Source organism: Coregonus clupeaformis, unplaced genomic scaffold (genome assembly GCF_020615455.1).
Source record: "Coregonus clupeaformis isolate EN_2021a unplaced genomic scaffold, ASM2061545v1 scaf3534, whole genome shotgun sequence".
Classification (NCBI taxonomy): domain Eukaryota; kingdom Metazoa; phylum Chordata; class Actinopteri; order Salmoniformes; family Salmonidae; genus Coregonus; species Coregonus clupeaformis.
The window spans coordinates 25,472-44,360 of NW_025536988.1; the positions used below are offsets into that span (position 1 = coordinate 25,472).

The 18,889-nt window shown below is 41.5% G+C and overlaps 37 non-coding genes across 37 annotated transcripts; all 37 read left to right on the forward strand.

The window, feature by feature from the left end:
• Positions 1–27: 27 nt before the first annotated feature.
• Positions 28–100, forward strand: trnam-cau. Its single transcript has one exon. It is a non-coding gene; the product is annotated as a tRNA-Met (tRNA).
• Positions 101–280: 180 nt separating this feature from the next.
• trnam-cau lies at positions 281–353 on the forward strand. The gene has a single exon. It is a non-coding gene; the product is annotated as a tRNA-Met (tRNA).
• Positions 354–525: 172 nt separating this feature from the next.
• trnal-uaa lies at positions 526–596 on the forward strand. Its single transcript has one exon. It is a non-coding gene; the product is annotated as a tRNA-Leu (tRNA).
• A 1,161-nt stretch (positions 597–1,757) lies between these two features.
• On the forward strand, positions 1,758–1,830 carry trnam-cau. The gene has a single exon. It is a non-coding gene; the product is annotated as a tRNA-Met (tRNA).
• A 420-nt stretch (positions 1,831–2,250) lies between these two features.
• On the forward strand, positions 2,251–2,323 carry trnam-cau. Its single transcript has one exon. It is a non-coding gene; the product is annotated as a tRNA-Met (tRNA).
• Positions 2,324–2,997: 674 nt separating this feature from the next.
• On the forward strand, positions 2,998–3,070 carry trnat-cgu. The gene has a single exon. It is a non-coding gene; the product is annotated as a tRNA-Met (tRNA).
• A 172-nt stretch (positions 3,071–3,242) lies between these two features.
• trnam-cau lies at positions 3,243–3,315 on the forward strand. Its single transcript has one exon. It is a non-coding gene; the product is annotated as a tRNA-Met (tRNA).
• Positions 3,316–3,989: 674 nt separating this feature from the next.
• trnam-cau lies at positions 3,990–4,062 on the forward strand. Its single transcript has one exon. It is a non-coding gene; the product is annotated as a tRNA-Met (tRNA).
• A 179-nt stretch (positions 4,063–4,241) lies between these two features.
• On the forward strand, positions 4,242–4,314 carry trnam-cau. Its single transcript has one exon. It is a non-coding gene; the product is annotated as a tRNA-Met (tRNA).
• A 171-nt stretch (positions 4,315–4,485) lies between these two features.
• On the forward strand, positions 4,486–4,558 carry trnam-cau. Its single transcript has one exon. It is a non-coding gene; the product is annotated as a tRNA-Met (tRNA).
• A 379-nt stretch (positions 4,559–4,937) lies between these two features.
• Positions 4,938–5,010, forward strand: trnam-cau. Its single transcript has one exon. It is a non-coding gene; the product is annotated as a tRNA-Met (tRNA).
• A 926-nt stretch (positions 5,011–5,936) lies between these two features.
• trnam-cau lies at positions 5,937–6,009 on the forward strand. Its single transcript has one exon. It is a non-coding gene; the product is annotated as a tRNA-Met (tRNA).
• Positions 6,010–6,875: 866 nt separating this feature from the next.
• On the forward strand, positions 6,876–6,948 carry trnal-caa. The gene has a single exon. It is a non-coding gene; the product is annotated as a tRNA-Met (tRNA).
• A 179-nt stretch (positions 6,949–7,127) lies between these two features.
• On the forward strand, positions 7,128–7,200 carry trnam-cau. Its single transcript has one exon. It is a non-coding gene; the product is annotated as a tRNA-Met (tRNA).
• Positions 7,201–7,623: 423 nt separating this feature from the next.
• trnam-cau lies at positions 7,624–7,696 on the forward strand. The gene has a single exon. It is a non-coding gene; the product is annotated as a tRNA-Met (tRNA).
• Positions 7,697–8,316: 620 nt separating this feature from the next.
• Positions 8,317–8,389, forward strand: trnam-cau. Its single transcript has one exon. It is a non-coding gene; the product is annotated as a tRNA-Met (tRNA).
• A 179-nt stretch (positions 8,390–8,568) lies between these two features.
• Positions 8,569–8,641, forward strand: trnam-cau. The gene has a single exon. It is a non-coding gene; the product is annotated as a tRNA-Met (tRNA).
• A 171-nt stretch (positions 8,642–8,812) lies between these two features.
• Positions 8,813–8,885, forward strand: trnam-cau. Its single transcript has one exon. It is a non-coding gene; the product is annotated as a tRNA-Met (tRNA).
• Positions 8,886–9,254: 369 nt separating this feature from the next.
• trnam-cau lies at positions 9,255–9,327 on the forward strand. Its single transcript has one exon. It is a non-coding gene; the product is annotated as a tRNA-Met (tRNA).
• A 675-nt stretch (positions 9,328–10,002) lies between these two features.
• On the forward strand, positions 10,003–10,075 carry trnal-caa. The gene has a single exon. It is a non-coding gene; the product is annotated as a tRNA-Leu (tRNA).
• A 179-nt stretch (positions 10,076–10,254) lies between these two features.
• trnam-cau lies at positions 10,255–10,327 on the forward strand. The gene has a single exon. It is a non-coding gene; the product is annotated as a tRNA-Met (tRNA).
• A 423-nt stretch (positions 10,328–10,750) lies between these two features.
• trnam-cau lies at positions 10,751–10,823 on the forward strand. Its single transcript has one exon. It is a non-coding gene; the product is annotated as a tRNA-Met (tRNA).
• An 830-nt stretch (positions 10,824–11,653) lies between these two features.
• trnal-caa lies at positions 11,654–11,726 on the forward strand. Its single transcript has one exon. It is a non-coding gene; the product is annotated as a tRNA-Leu (tRNA).
• Positions 11,727–12,400: 674 nt separating this feature from the next.
• On the forward strand, positions 12,401–12,473 carry trnam-cau. Its single transcript has one exon. It is a non-coding gene; the product is annotated as a tRNA-Met (tRNA).
• A 175-nt stretch (positions 12,474–12,648) lies between these two features.
• On the forward strand, positions 12,649–12,721 carry trnam-cau. The gene has a single exon. It is a non-coding gene; the product is annotated as a tRNA-Met (tRNA).
• Positions 12,722–13,082: 361 nt separating this feature from the next.
• trnam-cau lies at positions 13,083–13,155 on the forward strand. Its single transcript has one exon. It is a non-coding gene; the product is annotated as a tRNA-Met (tRNA).
• Positions 13,156–13,821: 666 nt separating this feature from the next.
• trnam-cau lies at positions 13,822–13,894 on the forward strand. Its single transcript has one exon. It is a non-coding gene; the product is annotated as a tRNA-Met (tRNA).
• Positions 13,895–14,763: 869 nt separating this feature from the next.
• trnam-cau lies at positions 14,764–14,836 on the forward strand. Its single transcript has one exon. It is a non-coding gene; the product is annotated as a tRNA-Met (tRNA).
• Positions 14,837–15,007: 171 nt separating this feature from the next.
• Positions 15,008–15,080, forward strand: trnam-cau. Its single transcript has one exon. It is a non-coding gene; the product is annotated as a tRNA-Met (tRNA).
• A 417-nt stretch (positions 15,081–15,497) lies between these two features.
• On the forward strand, positions 15,498–15,570 carry trnam-cau. The gene has a single exon. It is a non-coding gene; the product is annotated as a tRNA-Met (tRNA).
• Positions 15,571–16,192: 622 nt separating this feature from the next.
• On the forward strand, positions 16,193–16,265 carry trnam-cau. The gene has a single exon. It is a non-coding gene; the product is annotated as a tRNA-Met (tRNA).
• Positions 16,266–16,683: 418 nt separating this feature from the next.
• Positions 16,684–16,756, forward strand: trnam-cau. Its single transcript has one exon. It is a non-coding gene; the product is annotated as a tRNA-Met (tRNA).
• Positions 16,757–16,934: 178 nt separating this feature from the next.
• On the forward strand, positions 16,935–17,007 carry trnam-cau. Its single transcript has one exon. It is a non-coding gene; the product is annotated as a tRNA-Met (tRNA).
• A 177-nt stretch (positions 17,008–17,184) lies between these two features.
• On the forward strand, positions 17,185–17,257 carry trnam-cau. Its single transcript has one exon. It is a non-coding gene; the product is annotated as a tRNA-Met (tRNA).
• Positions 17,258–17,873: 616 nt separating this feature from the next.
• On the forward strand, positions 17,874–17,946 carry trnam-cau. The gene has a single exon. It is a non-coding gene; the product is annotated as a tRNA-Met (tRNA).
• A 173-nt stretch (positions 17,947–18,119) lies between these two features.
• trnam-cau lies at positions 18,120–18,192 on the forward strand. Its single transcript has one exon. It is a non-coding gene; the product is annotated as a tRNA-Met (tRNA).
• A 361-nt stretch (positions 18,193–18,553) lies between these two features.
• Positions 18,554–18,626, forward strand: trnam-cau. The gene has a single exon. It is a non-coding gene; the product is annotated as a tRNA-Met (tRNA).
• Positions 18,627–18,889: the final 263 nt, after the last annotated feature.

The window sequence follows — 18,889 nt, forward strand, 5'->3', positions numbered from 1 at the left end:
TTGTATCTTGACTTTTGGTCATTATGTGCCTCGTTGGCGCAGTAGGTAGCGCGTCAGTCTCATAATCTGAAGGTCGTGAGTTCGATCCTCACACGGGGCAGCAGAGTTTTAAAAATGAAGGTGTTGGCTGAAGATGAAAACCAGGTATCAATGTTCATTTCTCTGGGACTTTGGATATTCAGACAATACGGGTCTTTTTTGGCACAGTGGATACCACTTCAGTGACATTATCTGAAGATTGTTATCAATATTTTTGTATCTTGACTATTGGTCATTTTGTGCCTCGTTGGCGCAGTAGGTAGCGCGTCAGTCTCATAATCTGAAGGTCGTGAGTTCGATCCTCACACGGGGCAGCAGAGTTCTTAAAATGAAGGAGTTGGCTGAAGATGACAACCATGTATAAATATTTATTTCTTTGGATATTCAGACAATACATTCATTTTTGGGACAGCGGATACCACTTCAGTGACACTATCTGAAGATCTTTATCCAAAAAAAAATTCTCTTGACTTTTGGCATTTATGTGCCTCGTTGGCGCAGTAGGTAGCGCGTCAGTCTAAATCTGAAGGTCGTGAGTTCGATCCTCACACGGGGCAGCAGAGTTTTAAAAATGATGGTGTTGGCTGAAGATGAAAACCAGGTATCAATGTTCATTTCTCTGGGACTTTGGATATTCAGACAATACCTGTCTTTTTGGGACAGTTGATACCACATCAGTGTCATAAACTGAAGGTTTTTATCAATAGTTTGTCCTGTTGAATAGTGGTCGTTATGTGCCTCGTTGGCGCAGTAGGTAGTGCGTCAGTCTCATAATCTGAAGGTCGTGAGTTTGATCCTCACACGGGGCAGCAGATTTTTTAAAATGAAGGTGCTGGCTGAAGATGAAAACCAGGTATCAATGTTCATTTCTCTGGGACTTTGGATATTCAGACAATACGTGGTTTTTTTGGCACAGTGGATACCACTTCAGTGACATTATCTGAAGAATGTTATCAATATTTTTTATCTTGACTTTTGGTCATTATGTGCCTTGTTGGCGCAGTAGGTAGCGCGTCAGTCTCATAATCTGAAGGTCGTGAGTTCGATCCTCACACGGGTTAGCAGAGTTCTTAAAATGAAGGAGTTGGCTGAAGATGACAAATATGTATGTATTTGGATATTCAGACAATACCTACATTTTTGGGACAGCGGATACCACTTCAGTGACATTATCTGAAGATCTTTATAAAAAAAAATGTCTCTTGACTTTTGGTCGTTATGTGCCTCGTTGGCGCAGTAGGTAGCGTGTAAGTCTCATAATCTGAAGGTCATGAGTTCGATCCTCACACGGGGCAGCAGTTTTTTAAAAATGAAGGTGCTGGCTGAAGATGAAAACCAGGTATCAATGTTCATTTCTCTGGGACTTTGGATATTCAGACAATACGTGTCTTTTTGGCACAGTGGATACCACTTCAGTGACATTATCTGAAGATTGTTATCAATATTTTTTTATCTTGACTTTTGGTCATTATGTGCCTCGTTGGCGCAGTAGGTAGCGCGTCAGTCTCATAATCTGAAGGTCGTGAGTTCGATCCTCACACGGGGAAGCAGAGTTCTTAAAATGAAGGAGTTGGCTGAAGATGACAACCATGTATAAATATTTATTTCTTTGGATATTCAGACAATACCTTCATTTTTGGGACAGCGGATACCACTTCAGTGACATTATCTGAAGATCGTTATCAAAAAAAATGTCTCTTGACTTTTGGCATTTATGTGCCTCGTTGGCGCAGTAGGTAGCGCGTCAGTCTCATAATCTGAAGGTCGTGAGTTCGATCCTCACACGGGGCAGCAGATTTTTAAAAATGAAGGTGCTGGCTGAAGATGAAAACCAGGTATCAATGTTCATTTCTCTCGGAGTTTGGATATTAAGACAATAAGTGTCTTTTCGGCACAGTGGATACCACTTCAGTGACATTATCTGAAGATTGTTATCAATATTTTCTTATCTTGACTTTTGGCAGTTATGTGCCTCGTTGGAGCAGTAGGTTGCGCGTCAGTCTCATAATCTGAAGGTCATGAGTTCGATCCTCACACGGGGCAGCAGAGTTCTTAAAATGAAGGATTGGCTGAAGATGACAACCATGTATAAATATTTATTTATTTGGATATTCAGACAATACCTTCTTTTTGGGACAGTGGATACCACTTCAGTGACATTATCTGAAGATCTTTATCAAAAAAATGTCTCTTGACCTTTGGCATTGATGTGCCTCGTTGGCGCAGTAGGTAGCGCGTCAGTCTCATAATCTGAAGGTCGTGAGTTCGATCCTCACACGGGGCAGCAGATTTTTTTAAATGAAGGTGCTGGCTGAAGATGAAAACCAGGTATCAATGTTCATTTCTCTGGGAGTTTGGATATTAAGACAATAAGTGTCTTTTTGGCACAGTGGATACCACTTCAGTGACATTATCTGAAAATTGTTATCAATATTTTTTTATCTTGACTTTTGGCATTATGTGCCTCGTTGGCGCAGTAGGTTGCGCGTCAGTCTCATAATCTGAAGGTCGTGAGTTCGATCCTCACACGGGGCAGCAGAGTTCTTAAAATGAAGGAGTTGGCTGAAGATGACAAACCATGTATAAATATTTATTTCTTTGGATATTCAGACAATACCTTCATTTTTGGGACAGCGGATACCACTTCAGTGACATTATCTGAAGATCTTTATTTAAAAAATGTCTCTTGACTTTAGGAAATTATGTGCCTCGTTGGCGCAGTAGGTAGCGCGTCAGTCTCATAATCTGAAGGTCGTGAGTTTGATCCTCACACGGGGCAGCACATTTTTAAAAATGAAGGTGCTGGCTGAAGATGAAAACCAGGTATCAATGTTCATTTCTCTGGGACTTTGGATATTCAGACAATACGTTTCTTTTTGGCACAGTGGATACCACTTCAGTGTCATAACCTGAAGGTTGTTATCAATAGTTTGTCCTGTTGAATATTGGTTGTTATGTGCCTCGTTGGCGCAGTAGGTAGCGCGTCAGTCTCATAATCTGAAGGTCGTGAGTTCGATTCTCACACGGGGCAGCAGAGTTCTTAAAATGAAGGAGTTGGCTGAAGATGACAACCATGTATAAATATTTATTTCTTTGGATATTCAGACAATACCTTCATTTTTGGGACAGCGGATACCATTTCAGTGACATTATCTGAAGATCTTTATTAAAAAAAATGTCTCTTGACGTATTGGCATGTATCTGCCTCGTTGGCGCAGTAGGTAGCGCGTCAGTCTCATAATCTGAAGGTCGTGAGTTCGATCCTCACACGGGGCAGCAGATTTTTAAAAATGAAGGTGCTGGCTGAAGATGAAAACCAGGTATCAATGTTCATTTCTCTGGGACATTGGATATTCAGACAATACGGGTCTTTTTGGCACAGTGGATAGCACTTCAGTGACATTATCTGAAGATTGTTATCAATATTTTTGTATCTTGACTTTTGGTCATTATGTGCCTCGTTGGCGCAGGAGGTAGCGCGTCAGTCTCATAATCTGAAGGTCGTGAGTTCGATCCTCACACGGGGCAGCAGATTTTTTAAAATGAAGGTGCTGGCTGAAGATGAAAACCAGGTATCAATGTTCATTTCTCTGGGACTTTGGATATTCAGACAATACGGGTCTTTTTGGCACAGTGGATACCACTTCAGTGACATTATCTGAAGATTGTTATCAATATTTTTGTATCTTGACTATTGGTCATTTTGTGCCTCGTTGGCGCAGTAGGTAGCGCGTCAGTCTCATAATCTAAAGGTCATGAGTTCGATCCTCACACGGGGCAGCAGAGTTCTTAAAATGAAGGATTTGGCTGAAGATGACAACCATGTATAAATATTTATTTCTTTGGATATTCAGACAATACCTTCATTTTTGGGACAGCGGATACCACTTCAGTGACATTATCTGAAGATCTTTATCAAAAAAAACGTCTCTTGACTTTTGCATGTATGTGCCTCGTTGGCGCAGTAGGTAGCGCGTCAGTCTCATAATCTGAAGGTCGTGAGTTCGATCCTCACACGGGGCAGCAGAGTTTTAAAAATGAAGGTGTTGGCTGAAGATGAAAACCAGGTATAAATGATAATTTCTCTGCGACTTTGGATATTCAGACAATACGTGCCTTTTTGGGACAGTTGATTCCACATCAGTGTCATAACCTGAAGGTTGTTATCAATAGTTTGTCCTCTTGAATATTGGTCGTTATGTGCCTCGTTGGCGCAGTAGGTAGCGCGTCAGTCTCATAATCTGAAGGTCGTGAGTTCGATCCTCACACGGGGCAGCAGAGTTCTTAAAATGAAGGAGTTGGCTGAAGATGACAACCATGAATAAATATTTACTTCTTTGGATATTCAGACAATACCTTCATTTTTGGGACAGCGGATACCACTTCAGTGACATTATCTGAAGATCTTTATCAAAAAAAATGTCTCTTGACTTTTGGTCATTATGTGCCTCGTTGGCGCAGTAGGTAGCGCGTCAGTCTCATAATCTGAAGGTCGTGAGTTCGATCCTCACACGGGGCAGCAGAGTTTTAAAAATGAAGGTGCTGGCTGAAGATGAAAACCAGGTATCAATGTTCATTTCTCTGGGACTTTGGATATTCAGACAATACGTGTCTTTTTGGGACAGTTGATACCACATCAGTGTCATGACCTGAAGGTTTTTATCAATAGTTTGTCCTGTTGAATAGTGGTTGTTATGTGCCTCATTGGCGCAGTAGGTAGAGCGTCAGTCTCATAATCTGAAGGTTGTGAGTTCGATCCTCACACGGGGCAGCAGATTTTTAAAAATGAAGGTGCCGGCTCAAGATGAAAACCAGGTATCAATGTTCATTTCTCTGGGACTTTGGATATTCAGACAATACAGGTCTTTTTTGCACAGTGGATACAGTGGTCATTATGTGCCTCGTTGGCGCAGTAGGTAGCGCGTCAGTCTCATAATCTGAAGGTCGTGAGTTCGATCCTCACACGGGGCAGCAGAGTTTTAAAAATGAAGGTGTTGGCTGAAGATGAAAACCAGGTATCAATGTTCATTTCTCTGGGAGTTTGGATATTCAGACAATACGTGTCTTTTTGGGACAGTTGATACCACATCAGTGTCATGACCTGAAGGTTTTTATCAATAGTTTGTCCTGTTGAATAGTGGTTGTTATGTGCCTCGTTGGCGCAGTAGGTAGAGCGTCAGTCTCATAATCTGAAGGTCGTGAGTTCGATCCTCACACGGGGCAGCAGAGTTTTAAAAATGAAGGTGTTGGCTGAAGATGAAAACCAGGTATCAATGTTCATTTCTCTGGGAGTTTGGATATTCAGACAATACGTGTCTTTTTGGGACAGTGGATACCACTTCAGTGACATTATCTGAAGGTCTTTATCAATAGTTTGTCCTGTTGAATAGTGGTTGTTATGTGCCTCGTTGGCGCAGTAGGTAGAGCGTCAGTCTCATAATCTGAAGGTCGTGAGTTCGATCCTCACACGGGGCAGCAGATTTTTAAAAATGAAGGTGCTGGCTGAAGATGAAAACCAGGTATCAATGTTCATTTCTCTGGGACTTTGGATATTCAGACAATACGTGTCTTTTTTTGCACAGTGGATACCACTTCAGTGACATTATCTGAAGATTGTTATCAATATTTTTTTATCTTGACTTTTGGTCATTATGTGCCTCGTTGGTGCAGTAGGTAGCGCGTCAGTCTCATAATCTGAAGGTCGTGAGTTCGATCCTCACACGGGGCAGCAGAGTTCTTAAAATGAAGGAGTTGGCTGAAGATGACAACCATGTATAAATATTTATTTATTTGGATATTCAGACAATAACTTCATTTTTGGGACAGCGGATACCACTTCAGTGACATTATCTGAAGATCTTTATCAAAAAAATTATCTTGACTTTTGGCATGTATGTGCCTCGTTGGCGCAGTAGGTAGCGCGTCAGTCTCATAATCTGAAGGTCGTGAGTTCGATCCTCACACGGGGCAGCAGATTTTTAAAAATGAAGGTGCTGGCTGAAGATGAAAACCAGGTATCAATGTTCATTTCTCTGGGACTTTGGATATTCAGACAATACGTGTATTTTTGGGACAGTTGATTCCACATCAGTGTCATAACCTGAAGGTTGTTATCAATAGTTTGTCCTGTTGAATATTGGTCATTATGTGCCTCGTTGGAGCAGTAGGTAGCGTGGCAGTCTCATAATCTGAAGGTCGTGAGTTTGATCCTCACACGGGGCAGCAGAGTTTTAAAAATGAAGGTGTTGGCTGAAGATGAAAACCAGGTATAAATAATAATTTCTCTAAGACTTTGGTTATTCAGACAATACGTGTCTTTTTGGGACTGGTGATTTATGTGCCTCGTTGGCGCAGTAGGTAGTGCGTCAGTCTCATAATCTGAAGGTCGTGAGTTCGATCCTCACACGGGGCAGCAGATTTTTAAAAATGAAGGTGCTGGCTGAAGATGAAAACCAGGTATCAATGTTCATTTCTCTCGGAGTTTGGATATTAAGACAATACGGGTCTTTTTGGCACAGTGGATACCACTTCAGTCACATTATCTGAAGATTGTTATCAATATTTTTGTATCTTGACTATTGCTCATTTTGTGCCTCGTTGGCACAGTAGGTAGCGCGTCAGTCTCATAATCTGAAGGTCGTGAGTTCGATTCTCACACGGGGCAGCAGATTTTTAAAAATGAAGGAGTTGGCTGAAGATGACTACCAGGTATCAATGTTCATTTCTCTGGGACTTTGGATATTCAGACAATACCTTCATTTTTGGGACAGCGGATACCATTTCAGTGACATTATCTGAAGATCGTTATCAATATTTTTGTATCTTGACTTTTGCGTGCCTCGTTGGCGCAGTAGGTAGCGCGTCAGTCTCATAATCTGAAGGTCGTGAGTTCGATCCTCACACGGGGCAGCAGAGTTTTAAAAATGAAGGTGTTGGCTGAAGATGAAAACCAGGTATCAATGTTCATTTCTCTGGGAGTTTGGATATTCAGACAATACGTGTCTTTTTGGGACAGTTGATACCACATCAGTGTCATAACCTGAAGGTTTTTATCAATAGTTTGTCCTGTTGAATAGTGGTTGTTATGTGCCTCGTTGGCGCAGTAGGTAGCGCGTCAGTCTCATAATCTGAAGGTCGTGAGTTCGATCCTCACACGGGGCAGCAGATTTTTAAAAATGAAGGTGCCGGCTCAAGATGAAAACCAGGTATCAATGTTCATTTCTCTGGGACTTTGGATATTCAGACAATACAGGTCTTTTTTGCACAGTGGATACCACTTCAGTGACATTATCTGAAGATTGTTATCAATATTTTTTTATCTTGACTTTTGGTCATTTTGTGCCTCGTTGGCGCAGTAGGTATCGCGTCAGTCTCATAATCTGAAGGTCGTGAGTTCGATCCTCACACGGGGCAGCAGAGTTCTTAAAATGAAGGAGTTGGCTGAAGATGACAACCATGTATAAATATTTATTTCTTTGGATATTCAGACAATACCTTCATTTTTGGGACAGCGGATACCACTTCAGTGACATTATCTGAAGATCTTTATTTAAAAAAAATTATCTTGACCTTTGGCATGTATGTGCCTCGTTGGCGCAGTAGGTAGCGCGTCAGTCTCATAATCTGAAGGTCGTGAGTTCGATCCTCACACGGGGCAGCAGATTTTTAAAAATGAAGGTGCTGGCTGAAGATGAAAACCAGGTATCAATGTTCATTTCTCTGGGACTTTGGATATTCAGACAATACGTGTATTTTTGGGACAGTGGATACCATTCAGTGACATTACCTGAAGGTCTTTATCAATAATATGTCTCTTGACATTTGGTCATTATGTGCCTCGTTGGCGCAGTAGGTAGCGCGTCAGTCTCATAATCTGAAGGTCGTGAGTTTCGATCCTCACACGGGGCAGCAGAGTTTTAAAAATGAAGGTGTTGGCTGAAGATGAAAACCAGGTATAAATAATAATTTCTCTAAGACTTTGGTTATTCAGACAATACGTGTCTTTTTGGGACTGGTGATTTATGTGCCTCGTTGGCGCAGTAGGTAGTGCGTCAGTCTCATAATCTGAAGGTCGTGAGTTCGATCCTCACCGGGGCAGCAGATTTTTAAAAATGAAGGTGCTGGCTGAAGATGAAAACCAGGTATCAATGTTCATTTCTCTCGGGAGTTTGGATATTCAGACAATACGGGTCTTTTTGGCACAGTGGATACCACTTCAGTGACATTATCTGAAGATTGTTATCAATATTTTTGTATCTTGACTTTTGGTATGTATGTGCCTCGTTGGCGCAGTAGGTAGCGCGTCAGTCTCATAATCTGAAGGTCGTGAGTTCGATCCTCACACGGGGCAGCAGATTTTTAAAAATGAAGGAGTTGGCTCAAGATGAAAACCAGGTATCAATGTTCATTTCTCTGGGACTTTGGATATTCAGACAATACGTGTATTTTTGGCACAGTGGATACCACTTCAGTGACATTATCTGAAGATTGTTATCAATATTTTTGTATCTTGACTATTGGTCATTTTGTGCCTCGTTGGCGCAGTAGGTAGCGCGTCAGTCTCATAATCTGAAGGTCGTGAGTTCGATCCTCACACGGGGCAGCAGAGTTCTTAAAATGAAGGAGTTGGCTGAAGATGACAACCATGTATAAATATTTATTTCTTTGGATATTCAGACAATACCTTCATTTTTGGGACAGCGGATACCACTTCAGTGACATTATCTGAAGATCTTTATCAAAAAAAATGTCTCTTGACTTTTGGCATGTATGTGCCTCGTTGGCGCAGTAGGTAGCGCGTCAGTCTCATAATCTGAAGGTCGTGAGTTCGATCCTCACACGGGGCAGCAGATTTTTAAAAATGAAGGTGCTGGCTGAAGATGAAAACCAGGTATCAATGTTCATTTCTCTGGGACTTTGGATATTCAGACAATACGTGTCTTTTTGGGACAGTTGATTCCACATCAGTGTCATAACCTGAAGGTTGTTATCAATAGTTTGTCCTGTTGAATATTGGTCATTATGTGCCTCGTTGGAGCAGTAGGTAGCGTGGCAGTCTCATAATCTGAAGGTCGTGAGTTCGATCCTCACACGGGGCAGCAGAGTTTTAAAAATGAAGGTGTTGGCTGAAGATGAAAACCAGGTATAAATAATAATTTCTCTGCGACTTTGGTTATTCAGACAATACGTGTCTTTTTGGGACTGGTGATTTATGTGCCTCGTTGGCGCAGTAGGTAGCGCGTCAGTCTCATAATCTGAAGGTCGTGAGTTCGATCCTCACACGGGGCAGCAGATTTTTAAAAATGAAGGTGCTGGCTGAAGATGAAAACCAGTTATCAATGTTCATTTCTCTCGGGACTTTGGATATTCAGACAATACGGGTCTTTTTGGCACAGTGGATACCACTTCAGTGACATTATCTGAAGATTGTTATCAATATTTTTTTATCTTGACTTTTGCATTTATGTGCCTCGTTGGCGCAGTAGGTAGCGCGTCAGTCTCATAATCTGAAGGTCGTGAGTTCGATCCTCACACGGTGCAGCAGATTTTTAAAAATGAAGGTGTTGGCTGAAGATGACAACCAGGTATCAATGTTCATTTCTCTGGGACTTTGGATATTCAGACAATACGTGTCTTTTTGGCACAGTGGATACCACTTCAGTGACATTATCTGAAGATTGTTATCAATATTTTTGTATCTTGACTATTGCTCATTTTGTGCCTCGTTGGCACAGTAGGTAGCGCGTCAGTCTCATAATCTGAAGGTCGTGAGTTCTATCCTCACACGGGGCAGCAGAGTTCTTAAAATGAAGAGGTTGGCTGAAGATGACAACCATGTATAAATATTTATTTCTTTGGATATTCAGACAATACCTTCATTTTTGGGACAGCGGATACCACTTCAGTGACATTATCTGAAGATCTTTATCAAAAAAAATGTCTCTTGACTTTTGGCATTTATGTGACTCGTTGGCGCAGTAGGTAGCGCGTCAGTCTCAAAATTTGACGGTCGTGAGTTTGATCCTCACATGGGGCAGCAGATTTTTAAAAATGAAGTTGCTGGCTGAAGATGAAAACCAGGTATCAATGATAATTTCTCTGGGACTTTGGATATTCAGACAATACGTGTCTTTTTGGGACAGTTGATATCACATCAGTGTCATAACCTGAAGGTTGTTATCAATAGTTTGTCCTCTTGAATATTGGTCGTTATGTGCCTCGTTGGCGCAGTAGGTAGCGCGTCAGTCTCATAATCTGAAGGTCGTGAGTTCGATCCTCACACGGGGCAGCAGAGTTCTTAAAATGAAGAGGTTGGCTGAAGATGACAACCATGTATAAATATTTATTTCTTTGGATATTCAGACAATACCTTCATTTTTGGGACAGCGGATACCACTTCAGTGACATTATCTGAAGATCTTTATCAAAAAAAAATTATTTTGACCTTTGGCATGTATGTGCCTCGTTGGCGCAGTAGGTAGCACGTCAGTCTCATAATCTGAAGGTCGTGAGTTCGATCCTCACACGGGGCAGCAGATTTTTAAAAATGAAGGTGCTGGCTGAAGATGAAAACCAGGTATCAATGTTCATTTCTCTGGGACTTTGGATATTCAGACAATACGGGTCTATTTGGCACAGTGGATACCACTTCAGTGACATTATCTGAAGATTGTTATCAATATTTTTGTATCTTGACTTTAGGTCATTATGTGCCTCGTTGGCGCAGTAGGTAGCGCGTCAGTCTCATAATCTGAAGGTCGTGAGTTCGATCCTCACACGGGGCAGCAGATTTTTAAAAATGAAGGTGCTGGCTGAAGATGAAAACCAGGTATCAATGTTCATTTCTCTGGGACTTTGGATATTCAGACAATATGGGTCTTTTTGGCACAGTGGATACCATTTGACATTATCTGAAGATCTTTATCTAAAAAAATGTCTCTTGACTTTTGGCATGTATGTGCCTCGTTGGCGCAGTAGGTAGCGCGTCAGTCGCATAATCTGAAGGTCGTGAGTTCGATCCTCACACGGGGCAGTAGAGTTTTAAAAATGAAGGTGTTGGCTGAAGATGAAAACCAGGTATCAATGTTCATTTCTCTGGGACTTTGGATATTCAGACAATACGTGTCTTTTGGGACAGTTGATTTATGTTCCTCGTTGGCGCAGTAGGTAGCGCGTCAGTCTCATAATCTGAAGGTCGTGAGTTCAATCCTCACACGGGGCAGCAGAGTTCTTAAAATGAAGGAGTTTGCTGAAGATGAAAACCATGTATAAATGTTTATTTCTTTGGATATTCAGACAATACAGGTCTTTTTGGCACAGTGGATACCACTTCAGTGACATTATCTGAAGATTGACTTTAGGCATGTATGTGCCTTGTTGGCGCAGTAGGTAGTGCGTCAGTCTCATAATCTGAAGGTCGTGAGTTCGATCCTCACATGGGGCAGCAGAGTTCTTAAAATGAAGGAGTTGGCTGAAGATGACAACCATGTATAAATATTTATTTCTTTGGATATTCAGACAATACCTTCATTTTTGGGACAGCGGATACCACTTCAGTGACATTATCTGAAGATCTTTATCAGAAAAAATGTCTCTTGACTTTTGGCATTTATGTGCCTCGTTGGCGCAGTAGGTAGCGCGTCAGTCTCAAAATTTGAAGGTCGTGAGTTTGATCCTCACACGGGGCAGCAGATTTTTAAAAATGAAGGTGCTGGCTGAAGATGAAAACCAGGTATTAATGTTCATTTCTCTGGGACTTTGGATATTCAGACAATACGTGTCTTTTTGGGACAGTTGATATCACATCAGTGTCATAACCTGAAGGTTGTTATCAAGAGTTTGTCCTCTTGAATTTTGGTAGTTATGTGCCTCGTTGGAGCAGTAGTTAGTGCGTCAGTCTCATAATCTGAAGGTCGTGAGTTCGATCCTCACACGGGGCAGCAGAGTTCTTAAAATGAAGAGGTTGGCTGAAGATGACAACCATGTATAAATATTCATTTCTTTGGATATTCAGACAATACCTTCATTTTGGGACAGCGGATACCACTTCAGTGACATTATCTGAAGATCTTTATCAAAAAAAAAATATTTTGACCTTTGGCATGTATGTGCCTCGTTGGCGCAGTAGGTAGCACGTCAGTCTCATAATCTGAAGGTCGTGAGTTCGATCCTCACACGGGGCAGCAGCTTTTTAAAAATGAAGGTGCTGGCTGAAGATGAAAACCAGGTATCAATGTTCATTTCTCTGGGACTTTGGATATTCAGACAATACGGGTCTATTTGGCACAGTGGATACCACTTCAGTGACATTATCTGAAGATTGTTATCAATATTTTTGTATCTTGACTTTTGGTCATTATGTGCCTCGTTGGCGCAGTAGGTAGCGCGTCAGTCTCATAATCTGAAGGTCGTGAGTTCGATCCTCACACGGGGCAGCAGCTTTTTAAAAATGAAGGTGCTGGCTGAAGATGAAAACCAGGTATCAATGTTCATTTCTCTGGGACTTTGGATATTCAGACAATATGGGTCTTTTTGGCACAGTGGATACCATTTGACATTATCTGAAGATCTTTATCTAAAAAAATGTCTCTTGACTTTTGGCATGTATGTGCCTCGTTGGCGCAGTAGGTAGCGCGTCAGTCTCATAATCTGAAGGTCGTGAGTTCGATCCTCACACGGGGCAGTAGAGTTTTAAAAATGAAGGTGTTGGCTGAAGATGAAAACCAGGTATCAATGTTCATTTCTCTGGGACTTTGGATATTCAGACAATACGTGTCTTTTTGGGACAGTTGATTTATGTTCCTCGTTGGCGCAGTAGGTAGCGCGTCAGTCTCATAATCTGAAGGTCGTGAGTTCAATCCTCACACGGGGCAGCAGAGTTCTTAAAATGAAGGAGTTTGCTGAAGATGACAACCATGTATAAATATTTATTTCTTTGGATATTCAGACAATACGGGTCTTTTTGGCACAGTGGATACCATTTCAGTGACATTATCTGAAGATCTTTATAAAAAAAAATGTCTCTTGACTTTTGGCATGTATGTGCCTCGTTGGCGCAGTAGGTAGCGCGTCAGTCTCATAATCTGAAGGTCGTGAGTTCGATCCTCACACGGGGCAGCAGAGTTCTTAAAATGAAGGAGTTGGCTGAAGATGACAACCATGTATAAATATTTGGATATTCAGACAATACCTTCATTTTTGGGACAGTGGATACCATGTCAGTGACATTATCTGAAGATCTTTATCAAAAAAAAATTATCTTGACCTTTGGCATGTATGTGCCTCGTTGGTGCAGTAGATAGCACGTCAGTCTCATAATGTGAAGGTCGTGAGTTCGATCCTCACACGGGGCAGCAGATTTTTAAAAATGAAGGTGCTGGCTGAAGATGAAAACCTGGTATCAATGTTCATTTCTCTGGGACTTTGGATATTCAGACAATACAAGTCTTTTTGGCACAGTGGATACCACTTCAGTGACATTATCTGAAGATTGTTATCAATATTTTTTTATCTTGACTTTTGGTCATTATGTGCCTCGTTGGCGCAGTAGGTAGCGCGTCAGTCTCATAATCTGAAGGTTGTGAGTTCGATCCTCACACGGGCAGCAGAGTTTTAAAAATGAAGGTGCTGGCTGAAGATGAAAACCAGGTATCAATGTTCATTTCTCTGGGACTTTGGATATTCAGACAATATGGGTCTTTTTGGCACAGTGGATAACATTTCAGTGACATTATCTGAAGATCTTTATCAAAAAAAATGTCTCTTGACTTTTGGCATGTATGTGCCTCGTTGGCGCAGTAGGTAGCGCGTCAGTCTCATAATCTGAAGGTCGTGAGTTCGATCCTCACACGGGGCAGCAGAGTTTTTAAAAATGAAGGTGTTGGCTGAAGATGAAAACCAGGTATCAATGATAATTTCTTGCGACTTTGGATATTCAGACAATACGTGTCTTTTTGGGACTGGTGATTTATGTGCCTCGTTGGCGCAGTAGGTAGCGCGTCAGTCTCATAATCTGAAGGTCGTGAGTTCGATCCTCAGCACGGGGCAGCAGATTTTTAAAAATGAAGGTGCTGGCTGAAGATGAAAACCATGTATCAATGTTCATTTCTGAGTTTGGATATTCAGACAATACGGGTCTTTTTGGCACAGCGGATACCACTTCAGTGACATTATCTGAAGATTGTTATCAATATTTTTGTATCTTGACTATTGCTCATTTTGTGCATCGTTGGCGCAGTAGGTAGCGCGTCAGTCTCATAATCTGAAGGTCGTGAGTTTGATCCTCACACGGGGCAGCAGATTTTAAAAAATGAAGGTGCAGGCTCAAGATGAAAACCAGGTATCAATGTTAATTTCTCTGGGACTTTGGATATTCAGACAATACGTTTCTTTTTGCACAGTGGATACCACTTCAGTGACATTATCTGAAGATTGTTATCAATATTTTTGTATCTTGACTATTGCTCATTTTGTGCCTCGTTGGCACAGTAGGTAGCGCGTCAGTCTCATAATCTGAAGGTCGTGAGTTCGATTCTCACACGGGGCAGCAGATTTTTAAAAATGAAGGAGTTGGCTGAAGATGACTACCAGGTATCAATGTTCATTTCTCTGGGACTTTGGATATTCAGACAATACGTTTCTTTTTGGCACAGTGGATACCACTTCAGTGACATTATCTGAAGATTGTTATCAATATTTTTGTATCTTGACTATTGCTCATTTTGTGCCTCGTTGGCGCAGTAGGTAGCGCGTCAGTCTCATAATCTGAAGGTCGTGAGTTCGATCCTCACACGGGGCAGCAGAGTACTTAAAATGAAGAAGTTGGCTGAAGATGACAACCATGTATAAATATTTATTTCTTTGGATATTCAGACAATACCTTCATTTTTGGCACAGTGGATACCACGTCAGTGACATTATCTGAAGATCTTTATCAAAAAAAAATTATCTTGACCTTTGGTATGTATGTGCCTCGTTGGCGCAGTAGGTAGCGCGTCAGTCTCATAATCTGAAGGTCGTGAGTTCGATCCTCACACGGGGCAGCAGATTTTTAAAAATGAAGGTGCTGGCTGAAGATGAAAACCAGGTATCAATGTTCATTTCTCTGGGACTTTGGATATTCAGACAATACGGGTCTTTTTGGCACAGTGGATACCACTTCAGTGACATTATCTGAAGATTGTTATCAATATTTTTATCTTGACTTTTGGTCATTATGTGCCTCGTTGGCGCAGTAGGTGCGCGTCAGTCTCATAATCTGAAGGTCGTGAGTTCGATCCTCACACGGGGCAGCAGAGTTTAAAATGAAGGTGCTGGCTGAATATGACAACCATTTATCAATATTTATTTATTTGGATATTCAGACAATACCTTCATTTTTGAGACAGCGGATACCACTTCAGTGACATTATCTGAAGATCGTTATAAAAAAAAACGTCTCTTGACTTTTGCATGTATGTGCCTCGTTGGCGCAGTAGGTAGCGCGTCAGTCTCATAATCTGAAGGTCGTGAGTTCGATCCTCACACGGGGCAGCAGAGTTTTTAAAATGAATGTGTTGGCTGAAGATGAAAACCAGGTATCAATGTTCATATTTCTGGGACTTTGGATATTCAGACAATACGTGTCTTTTTGGGACTGGTGATTTATGTGCCTCGTTGGCGCAGTAGGTAGTGCGTCAGTCTCATAATCTGAAGGTCGTGAGTTCGATCCTCACACGGGGCAGCAGAGTTCTAAAAATGAAGGTGCTGGCTGAAGATGAAAACCAGGTATCAATGTTCATTTCTTCGGAGTTTGGATATTAAGACAATACGGGTCTTCTTTTGGGACAGTGGATACCACTTCAGTCACATTATCTGAAGATTGTTATCAATATTTTTGTATCTTGACTATTGGTCATTTTGTGCCTCGTTGGCGCAGAAGGTAGCGCGTCAGTCTCATAATCTGAAGGTCGTGAGTTCGATCCTCACACGGGGCAGCAGATTTTTAAAAATGAAGGTGTTGGCTGAAGATGACAACCAGGTATCAATGTTCATTTCTCTGGGACTTTGGATATTCAGACAATACGTTTCTTTTTGGCACAGTGGATACCACTTCAGTGACATTATCTGAAGATTGTTATCAATATTTTGTATCTTGACTATTGCGCATTTATGTGCCTCGTTGGCGCAGTAGGTAGCGCGTCAGTCTCATAATCTGAAGGTCGTGAGTTCGATCCTCACACGGGGCAGCAGATTTTTTAAAAATGAAGGAGTTGGCTGAAGATGACAACCAGGTATCAATGTTCATTTCTCTGGGACTTTGGATATTCAGACAATACGTGTCTTTTTGGCACAGTGGATACCACTTCAGTGACATTATCTGAAGATTGTTATCAATATTTTTGTATCTTGACTATTGGTCATTTGTGTGCCTCGTTGGCGCAGTAGGTAGCAGCGTCAGTCTCATAATCTGAAGGTCGTGAGTTCGATCCTCACACGGGGCAGCAGAGTTCTTAAAATGAAGGAGTTGGCTGAAGATGACAACCATGAATAAATATTTGGATATTCAGACAATACCTTCATTTTTGGGACAGTGGATACCACGTCAGTGACATTATCTGAAGATCTTTATCAAAAAAAATTTATCTTGACCTTTGGCATGTATGTGCCTCGTTGGCGCAGTAGGTAGCGCGTCAGTCTCATAATCTGAAGGTCGTGAGTTCGATCCTCACACGGGGCAGCAGATTTTTAAAAATGAAGGTGCTGGCTGAAGATGAAAACCTGGTATCAATGTTCATTTCTCTGGGACTTTGGATATTCAGACAATACAAGTCTTTTTGGCACAGTGGATACCATTTCAGTGACATTATCTGAAGATTGTTATCAATATTTTTTATCTTGACTTTTGGTCATTATGTGCCTCGTTGGCGCAGTAGGTAGCGCGTCAGTCTCATAATCTGAAGGTCGTGAGTTCGATCCTCACACGGGGCAGCAGATTTTTAAAAATGAAGGTGCTGGCTGAAGATGAAAACCAGGTATCAATGTTCATTTCTCTGGGACTTTGGATATTCAGACAATATGGGTCTTTTTGGCACAGTGGATACCATTTCAGTGACATTATCTGAAGATCTTTATCAAAAAAATGTCTCTTGACTTTTGCATGTATGTGCCTCGTTGGCGCAGTAGGTAGCGCGTCAGTCTCATAATCTGAAGGTCGTGAGTTCGATCCTCACACGGGGCAGCAGAGTTTTTAAAATGAAGGTGTTGGCTGAAGATGAAAACCAGGTATCAATGTTCATTTCTCTGGGACTTTGGATATTCAGACAATACGTGTCTTTTTGGGACAGTTGATTTATGTGCCTCGTTGGCGCAGTAGGTAGTGCGTCAGTCTCATAATCTGAAGGTCGTGAGTTCGATCCTCACACGGGGCAGCAGAGTTCTTAAAAATGAAGGTGCTGGCTGAAGATGACAAACCATGTATAATGTTCATTTCTGGTTTGGATATTCAGACAATACGGGTCTTTTTGGGCACAGTGGATACCACTTCAGTGACATTATCTGAAGATTTTATCAAAAATTTGTCTCTTGACTTTTGGTCATGTATGTGCCTCGTTGGCGCAGTAGGTGAGCGCGTCAGTCTCATAATCTGAAGGTCGTGAGTTCGATCCTCACGGGGCAGCAGATTTTTAAAAATGAAGGTGTTGGCTGAAGATGAAAACCAGGTATCAATGTTCATTTCTCTGGGACTTTGGATATTCAGACAATACGTGTCTTTTTGGCACAGTGGATACCACTTCAGTGACATTATCTGAAGATTGTTATCAATATTTTTGTATCTTGACTATTGGTCATTATGTGCCTCGTTGGCGCAGTAGGTAGCGCGTCAGTCTCATAATCTGAAGGTCGTGAGTTCGATCCTCACACGGGGCAGCAGAGTTCTTAAAAATGAAGGTGTGGCTGAAGATGAAAACCATGTATAAATGTTTATTTGGCTTTGGATATTCAGACAATACGGGTCTTTTTGGGACAGCGGATACCACTTCAGTGACATTATCTGAAGATCTTTATCAAAAAAAATGTCTCTTGACTTTTGGCATTTATGTGCCTCGTTGGCGCAGTAGGTAGCGCGTCAGTCTCATAATCTGAAGGTCGTGAGTTCGATCCTCACACGGGGCAGTAGAGTTTTAAAAATGAAGGTGTTGGCTGAAGATGAAAACCAGGTATCAATGTTCATTTCTCTGGGACTTTGGATATTCAGACAATACGTGTCTTTTTGGGACAGTTGATTTATGTTCCTCGTTGGCGCAGTAGGTAGCGCGTCAGTCTCATAATCTGAAGGTCGTGAGTTCGATCCTCACACGGGGCAGCAGAGTTCTTAAAATGAAGGAGTTGGCTGAAGATGACAACCATGTATAAATATTTATTTCTTTGGATATTCAGACAATACGTGTATTTTTTGCACAGTGGATACCACTTCAGTGACATTATCTGAAGATCGTTATCAAAAAAAATGTCTCTTGACTTTTGGCATGTATGTGCCTCGTTGGCGCAGTAGGTAGCGCGTCAGTCTCATAATCTGAAGGTCGTGAGTTCGATCCTCACACGGGGCAGCAGAGTTCTTAAAATGAAGGAGTTGGCTGAAGATGACAACCATGAATAAATATTTGGATATTCAGACAATACCTTCATTTTTGGGACAGTGGATACCATGTCAGTGACATTATCTGAAGATCTTTATCAAAAAAAAATTATCTTGACCTTTGGCATGTATGTGCCTCGTTGGTGCAGTAGATAGCACGTCAGTCTCATAATGTGAAGGTCGTGAGTTCGATCCTCACACGGGGCAGCAGATTTTTAAAAATGAAGGTGCTGG